This window comes from Triticum urartu, chromosome 2 (genome assembly GCF_003073215.2).
Source record: "Triticum urartu cultivar G1812 chromosome 2, Tu2.1, whole genome shotgun sequence".
Classification (NCBI taxonomy): Eukaryota; Viridiplantae; Streptophyta; class Magnoliopsida; order Poales; family Poaceae; genus Triticum; species Triticum urartu.
In genome coordinates this window covers 323,668,057-323,676,961 of record NC_053023.1, presented here as the reverse complement: position 1 = coordinate 323,676,961, position 8,905 = coordinate 323,668,057, and positions in this window count along the sequence as shown.

Here is an 8,905-nt window from a genome sequence, read left to right as displayed (position 1 = left end):
TAAACTCAGTATGAATAAACCCCATCTGATAGAGGCAAAGGCGTCCCGATGTTTCGATGAGATGGTGGCTATCGTTTTCTGTGGGAGTCGACCTTGACGATCCGACTACGAACGTGCGAGACGTCGCGCCTTAGCAATCGCTAAACCAACTTCCGAGGGTTATTGACCACGCCGGAGCACGATCAACCTGACCACGAGGGTCTGTTTCCTGCGAGCAAACGAAGAACAAGCAAGAAACTGAGATTGCAATCGGGATATTGCGAATATAAGATGAAAGCTTTATTGATCAAGGTGGGGTTCTGTGACGTCTTGGTCTGGTCGTTGGACACAAACGAAGTACGCGAAGTTGCAGCTATGGCGAACTTTTAATCTAAACAAAACCCAAAGTCTAAACGATGCCCTAAGGGCTGTATATATGGAGGAAGAGGGGGAAATTTCGTGGCCCTTGAGGGTGGGGTCCGAAACCAACCCTAACTCTTGTTTCCCCACACATACGGACTCTAAAAATAGCCTATACTTAGGTATTTCGAAATTACGTGGGCCTGGCCCATTAATAAGGTGACGCAGCACCTAGAATAGCCTATGGACGAATATTATGAAGTGTCATCTTGTATATTTCGTTCAAGGCTTCATGCACTCCTTATGGCGGCTTCAAAGTCCTGAAATCATCACTTGTAACTCTGTTCTTGATCCCCTTGCGCATGCCATCAACTCCATGCGTGTTCTTGCTCCAATGTTCATCCTTCTCCAAGCTAGGCCCTTCATTTGTAAGCAAAACAAATGTATCCAATTTAGGCAGCATCATAATCTCATGAACATTAGAATCATTACCAAGAAATGAAAGTACCTGGTAATTTAATTGGCGTGCGCGAGCTCTAGTAATTGGTCCAGTATATGTAACAGTAGGGGCTGTGGGTGTAACAATGGTATTGATGTCCTCATCATCCTCCCCTTCTTGAAATGAAGTCGTCCTCGACGGAAGCGCATCTTCCTCACCCAAATAAGGCTTCAAATCTGCAAAGTTAAAAGTGGGACTAACCCCAAAATCTACAGGTAGCTCAAGTTTATATGCATTATCATTTATTTTCTCTAACACCTTGAAAGGACCATCAGCACGTGGCATTAGCTTTGATTTGCACAGATTAGGAAATCTATCTTTACGCAAATGTAACCAAACAAGATCTCCAGGCGCAAACACAACATGTTTTTTACCCTTATCTCCAGCAAGTTTATATTTAGCATTCATACGCTCAATGTTTTCCTTAGTTAACTCATGCATTTTTAAAATCAATTCAGAACGTTCTTTAGCATCAAAATTAACCTTCTCTGAAGATGGAAGAGGCAACAAATCAATAGGTGCACGAGGTAGGAAACCATACACAATTTCAAAAGGGCACATCTTAGTAGTAGAATGCAATGAACGATTATAAGAAAATTCAATATGAGGCAAGCATTCTTCCCACATTTTCTTGTTATTCTTCAAAACAGCCCTAAGCATAGTAGACAAAGTTCTATTGACTACTTCAGTTTGTCCATCAGTTTGGGGGTGACAAGTAGTGCTAAAAAGCAGCTTAGTCCCCAACTTAGCCCATAAACATCTCCAAAAGTGGCTAAGAAATTTAGTATCACGATCTGAAACAATAGTATTTGGCACACCATGTAAGCGAATAATTTCACGAAAGAACAAATCAGCAACATTAACAGCATCATCACTTTTATGACATGGTATAAAGTGTGCCATTTTCGAGAACCTATCTACGACAACAAATATGCTATCCCTCCCCTTCTTTGTTCGAGGTAAACCTAAAACAAAGTCCATAGATATATCCTCCCAAGGAACACTAGGTACAGGCAAAGGCATATATAAACCATGACGATTGAGTCGTGACTTAGCTCTTTGACATGTAGTGCAGCGAGCAACAAAACGCTCAACATCCCGTCTCATCTTTGGCCAAAAGAAATGTGTAGCAAGTATATCCTCCGTCTTCTTGACGCCAAAGTGTCCCATTAATCCTCCTCCATGCGCCTCCTGCAACAACAAAAGACGAACGGAGCTAGCTGGAATGCATAGCTTGTTAGCACGAAACACAAATCCATCGTTAAGAACGAACTTGTTCCAAGTTCTCCCTTCCTTGCAATTCTGCAATACATCTTTAAATTCAGCATCATGAACATACCGATCTTTCATGGTCTCCAAACCAAATATTTTAAAGTCAAGTTGTGAAAGCATAGTATAACGACGAGGCAAGGCATCAGCAATAACATTTTCTTTACCCTTCTTGTGTTTAATGACATAAGGGAAAGTCTCAATGAATTCAACCCATTTAGCATGTCTACGGTTCAGTTTTGCTTGACTTTTAATGTGTTTCAAAGATTCATGATCAGAATGTATAACAAATTCCTTGGGCCATAAATAATGTTGCCATGTTTCTAAGGTCCGAACAAGAGCATATAATTCTTTGTCATAAGTAGAATAGTTCAGACTAGGCCCACTCAATTTTTCAGAAAAGTATGCAACAGGTTTGCCATCTTGTAATAACACACCTCCTAATCCAATTCCACTAGCATCACATTCAAGCTCAAAAGTCTTATTGAAATTAGGAAGTTGGAGTAAAGGAGCATGTGTCAACTTATCTTCCAATACCATAAAGGCTTCTTCCTGTGCGGTACCCCAAACAAAAGGCACATCCTTCTTTGTAAGCTCGTTGAGAGGTGCAGCAATGGTGCTGAAATCTCTCACAAAACGTCTATAGAAACCAGCGAGGCCAAGGAAACTCCTCACTTGTGTGACCGTTTTGGGCTGCGGCCAACTCTCAATAGCTTCAATCTTGGCTTTATCAACTTCAATTCCCTGTGGAGTAACAACATAGCCAAGAAAAGATACTCGGTCGGTGCAAAAGGTGCACTTTCCAAGGTTACCAAACAAACGTGCATCACGTAGAGCAATAAAAACAGCACGTAAATGTTCCAAATGTTTCTCCAAAGATTTGCTATAAATCAATATGTCATCAAAGTAAACTACCACAAATCGTCCAATGAAAGCACGTAAAACTTCGTTCATTAACCTCATGAAAGTACTAGGTGCATTAGTTAACCCAAAAGGCATGACTAACCACTCATATAATCCAAACTTAGTTTTAAATGCTGTTTTCCATTCATCTCCCAATTTCATACGAATTTGATGGTAACCACTACGCAAATCAACTTTGGAGAATATTGTAGAGCCACTCAATTCATCAAGCATATCATCTAGCCTAGGAATAGGATGACGATAACGAATAGTAATATTATTAATGCCTCTATAATCAACGCACATACGCGACGTACCATCCTTTTTCGGCACTAAAATGATAGGAACAGCACAAGGACTAAGGGATTCGCGTATATAACCTTTGTCGAGCAGTTCTTGTACTTGACGCATAATCTCCTTCGTCTCCTCTGGATTGGTACGGTATGGTGCCCGGTTGGGTAATGATGCACCGGGAATTAAGTCAATTTGATGCTCAATCCCGCGAATAGGTGGTAATCCCGGTGGCACGTCTTGTGGAAAGACGTCGGCGAACTCCTGCAAAATGTTAGTGACAGCAGGAGGCAAAGAGGAAGGCACGTCCTCGAATGAAAATAATGCCTCTTTGCACACAAAAGCATAGCAAACAGATTTGCTAAAATCTAGATCATCAATATCAGATTTGGTGGCAAGTAAACATGCACTTTTCAATTTAATTTCAGAAGCAACACTAGATTGTTTATTATTATTAGGCTGCATTTCTTGCTCAAATTCTTTTGCCACAATCTGATTTTCACTCTTAGTTTTCTCCTGTTTTGCTTTATTAGCTCTATTAATATCATCTTTCAAAATGGAATCAGGAGTCATAGGAAGCAAAGTAATACTTTTATCCTTATGAACAAGAGTATACTGATTGTTTCTACCATGGTGAATAGAATTTTTATCAAATTGCCATGGTCTACCAAGTAATAAGGAACAATGCTTGCATAGGTACCACATCACAATCAACATAATCAGCATATGTAGAGATACTAAAATGCACACGAACAGTACGTGTTACCTTAACCTTGCCGCTGTTGTTGAACCATTGGATGTAGTAAGGATGTGGATGTGGTCTTGTGGTGAGAGATAGCTTCTCCACCATCTCGATGCTAGCCAAGTTGTTGCAACTCCCTCCATCTATGATCACGCGAACAGAACGTTCCTTCACAACTCCCTTTGTATGGAACAAATTATGCCTCTGATTTTGCTCAGCTTGTGTAACCTGCACACTCAAAACACGTTGAGCAACTAAACATTCATACCTGTCAGCATCTCTCCACCGTGTTCGTCACGTGTAATAAGAGCCAAAGTCTCCTCATCATAGTCACTAGCGGACTCATACCCACCATCCTCAGTAACAATCATCACACGCTTAGATGGGCATTCTCTCGCATAATGACCTCCACCCTTGCAACATCGACAAATAATATCATGTGTTTGCCCTGTTGATGCCATGGATGAAGAAGAGCTCTTTGCAGGCCCAGAAGGTGTGCTCTTGGCAGATAGTGGTGATTGTGCCTGCTTTATTGTATCACGGTTGGAGGTGGCAGCCGACGGAGGCGCCGGTGAAGCAGAACGTGTGGAAGTAGATGATGCACGTGGTGTCCATGAGAAGGTCGACCTGCAGAAAAGTTAGTCCGCGCCAATGCCTGTCGATCCTGCACTTCACGTTCAGCTTTACAAGCAAGATGGAATAAACGAGTGATATTAGTATACTCCTTATACTCTAGAATCGTCTGAATCTCTCTATTTAATCCACCCATAAAACGTGCAAGCATAGCTTCATTCTCCTCAACAATACCACATCTAATCATGCCAGTTTGTAATTCCTGATAATATTCTTCTACAGAATTTTTTCCCTGTCTTAAGCGCTGCAATTTTTGAAGTAATTCACGTTGATAATATGGTGGAACCCAACGAGTACGCATAGCAGTTTTCAAAGCAGCCCAAGTAGCAGGAATGGGATATAATCTACAATGCTCAGACCACCAAACACATGCAAAACTAGTGAATGCACAAACAGCAGCAGGAACACGTCTCTCCTCGGGATATTGTAAACATGTAAATCGTTGTTCAGTTTCTAACTCCCAAGTAAGATATATATCAGGAACATATCTACCCTCAAATGGTGGAATATTCAATTTTAGTTTAGGGAGATGGTCATGATCTCGTACCTGAGGGTGAGCCCTACCATTGCCATTATTTGCATGTGGACGACCTGATGGTTGCTGTGCTGGTGGTGGCACGTAGTTCTGATTTTGATCAACCTCATCCTCGTAATCGCCAGCAAAATCATCCTCCTCCGCATCAGCAGCAGGAGCCACAGAAGTAGCAACAGCAGCACCAACAGTTTGGCCAGGTGCAAGAGGGAGACGGCTCGCTCGGCGGAGGGCTGTTTCACGATGTGTAGGTAGTCGTCGTTGTTGTTGTTGTAGAGGTGCGTTAGGTGCAGCCGGTGGTGGTGGTGGAAGACGCGCGAGCAATTCATTAAACCTGTTATCGAGCTTTGTTTCGAACGTCTTCTCCATGTCATCTATCTTCTCCATGGCCTCTTCAAATCTGTTTAGCACATCCTGCACCTGTCCATTCATCATTTGCTGAAATTTATCATGCAACTCCTGATTCGTCATGTTCTCCCAGTCAGTCTCGTCGGCTTGTGATCCTGCCATGGTTAGCAACAATAGAAAACACACAAGAATATGATCCTACAGAATACTAACAAGAGGTGGTGGTGGCGGGTGTCACAAATCCGTCAAGCAAATCTCAAATTCTTACCAGTTCTTACCCAGCAGCAGGCGGTGATCGGCAACCGTTGTAGTCAAAACTCTCAAAAGCTTGGATAGAGCGATTGCCAGGGAGAGTCAAACGCACGACGTAGAGGTATGTGGAGCTGGGAAGGCTTATAGTATGGTAGCAAAAAGGGTCAGCAATAATCAATTCAGAGATGCAAAGTTGAATAAACGCTCAACGACGGTACTGTGCTGGTCCTAGGCTAGACCGTGCTAGAGACGCGAGCCTAGAACACTAACAAAATCACGGCGCTGCACGTAAATAAGGGAAAAGCACACTCTGGAACTTTTTTTTTCGCTTTTTTTTTGCGCTCCTCTTTTTTTTTGCGCTCCTCTTTTTTTTTGCGAAAAATTACTATAACGGCGAGTGTCTCAAAACTCTTCCCTCGTCAAACTGATAGTATGGGCACGAAAATTTTTTTTCCACTTTTTTTTTCGGAAATCAGGGCAGCGACGACGAAAAAGTGCGACAAAAAATCACTATGATGGCACGTGGCTCAAAAGACTCAGAAAAGCCTAAAAATAGGATAGGGAAAAAATATTTTTGCCCGTGAAAATTTTGGCCTAAAAACTGCCCGGGGGTCTCCAGACTCTTTTTTTTTTCCGAGACCTACGCAGGCAAGGAAACACGAATCGGAATTGAGATTGATCTCAAAAACAAACCTAATATGAGAAGAACTCGGATTGGTGGTGGATATATGGTTGTGGTATATGGCAGCGGTGGTGGTATATGGTAGCGGTGGTGGTATATGGATAGAGATTGATGGTGGTATATGGATACGGATTGGTGGTGGTATATGGATATGGATTCAGAGCGGTGGCGGATAAGCAAAAGTGGTAGATGGGTGATGATGATGGTGCGGCGGCGGCGTGACAACTTATGACCAGAACTCGAAACTCCAAAAGACTAGACTCTAAGACCAGCAACTTGACACGACGATGCAACCGCAAATTCAACAAAGCAAAAACCCTAAAAAGATTATGCAAAGGCTCAGATTGGTTCGGATATGATGAACTAACCCTAATTTTTTTGTGTGTGGCTTTTTCGTGGACTGTAGGTATGAAGAACAGACTCGATCTAATCTACGAAAAACTGTAAAATCTCACTGGGCAACCTGGAAATCTGATACCACTTGATAGAGGCAAAGGTGTCCCGATGTTTCGATGAGATGGTGGCTATCGTTTTCTGAGGGAGTCGACCTTGACGATCCGACTACGAACGTGCGAGACGTCGCGCCTTAGCAATCGCTAAACCAACTTCCGAGGGGTTATTGACCACGCCGGAGCACGATCAACCTGACCACGAGGGCCTGTTTCCTGCGAGCAAACGAAGAACAAGCAAGAAACTGAGATTGCAATCTGGATATTGCGAATATAAGATGAAAGCTTTATTGATCAAGGTGGGGTTCTGTGACCTCTTGGTCTGGTCGTTGGACACAAACGAAGTACGCGAAGTTGCAGCTATGGCGAACTTTTAATCTAAACAAAAACCCAAAGTCTAAACGACGCCCTAAGGGCTGTATATATGGAGGAAGAGAGGGGAATTTCGTGGCCCTTGAGGGTGGGGTCCGAAACCAACCCTAACTCTTGTTTCCCCACACATACGGACTCTAAAAATAGCCTATACTTAAGTATTTCGAAATTACATGGGCCTGGCCCATTAATAAGGTGACGCAGCACCTAGAATAGCCTATGGACGAATATTATGAAGTGGCATCTTGTATATTTCGTCCATGGCTTCATGCACTCCTTATGGCGGCTTCAAAGTCCTGAAATCATCACTTGTAACTCCGTTCTTGATCCCCTTGCGCATGCCATCAACTTCATGCGTGTTCTTGCTCCAATGTTCATCCTTCTCCAAGCTAGGCCCTTCATTTGGAAGCAAAACAAATGTATCCAATTTAGGCAGCATCATAATCTCATGAACATTAGAATCATTACCAAGAAACGAAAGTACCTGGTAATTTAATTGGCGTGCGCGAGCTCTAGTAATTGGTCCAGTATATGTAACAGTAGGGGCTGTGGGTGTAACAATGGTATTGATGTCCTCATCAATTTACTGGTTTTGCTTCTGTTTGGTGGAGTGTACATTGTAAGAAAAACATTGATAACCAACCCACAACTTGGAAAGTTTTGAAAGCTGTAATGAGACAACAATTTTTTCCTCCTTACTATCGTCGTGAATTGCGTTGCAAATTGGAGCAATTAAAACAAGGCAGTAACACTGTTCATGCTTACTACCAAGAGTTCAAATCTTATATGCATCATTGTGACATAGAAGAATCTGAGGATGATACAATGAATAGATTTTTTGGTGGTTTGAACCATGATATTCAGGCAAGATTTCGGTATATTCCTCATTGCATTACTGGTATGTATGTCCGTGCTTGTACCTTTGAGAGACCGATACAGGAGGATGCATTGGGTGACTACAACAACTACTATTCCAGTTCATGCTCATCATCGCCGGTTGGTTACTCCACTATTGCACCTACTAGAGCAGCCCCACCTCGGATTCTGAGCGCAACATCATCTCAAGGGTATGGTACATTGCCAACGTCCGTACCTACATCAGCTACATCTTTGCCACAAGGTAACAGTAAAGGTATTGATGATATAACTTCACATGAGAATGATGCATGCCTAGTTAACTTGAATGCGTCATGTATTGAGTTACCTGTTGATTTGAGCACACCACCTATTTTAGAGAATCTTGTTACTGTCATGAATGCGTCATGTGATCAAACAACTGAAATATCAATAATTTTGAGTGCACCCATTGAATTAACTGTTGATGCAAAAGAACTAATGTTTAATCATTTTGATATGGCCTCCAATCTTGGTGATGATTCTGTGTCCAATGACTTATTGCATGTTTGCTTATTTAAGCATGTTGTAGCATGTAAATTTGATGCAAGTAAGGTTTATTCACTAAAGTTGGGATGGTTTACTGATGAACATTGCGAATCTTTTGAAATGAATAAGAGCTTCACTTATATGTGCAAACTGAATTCTAATATTTTCATGCCTTCTACTTCTTGTGATAATTTTTTGGCTTTAGTTTTTA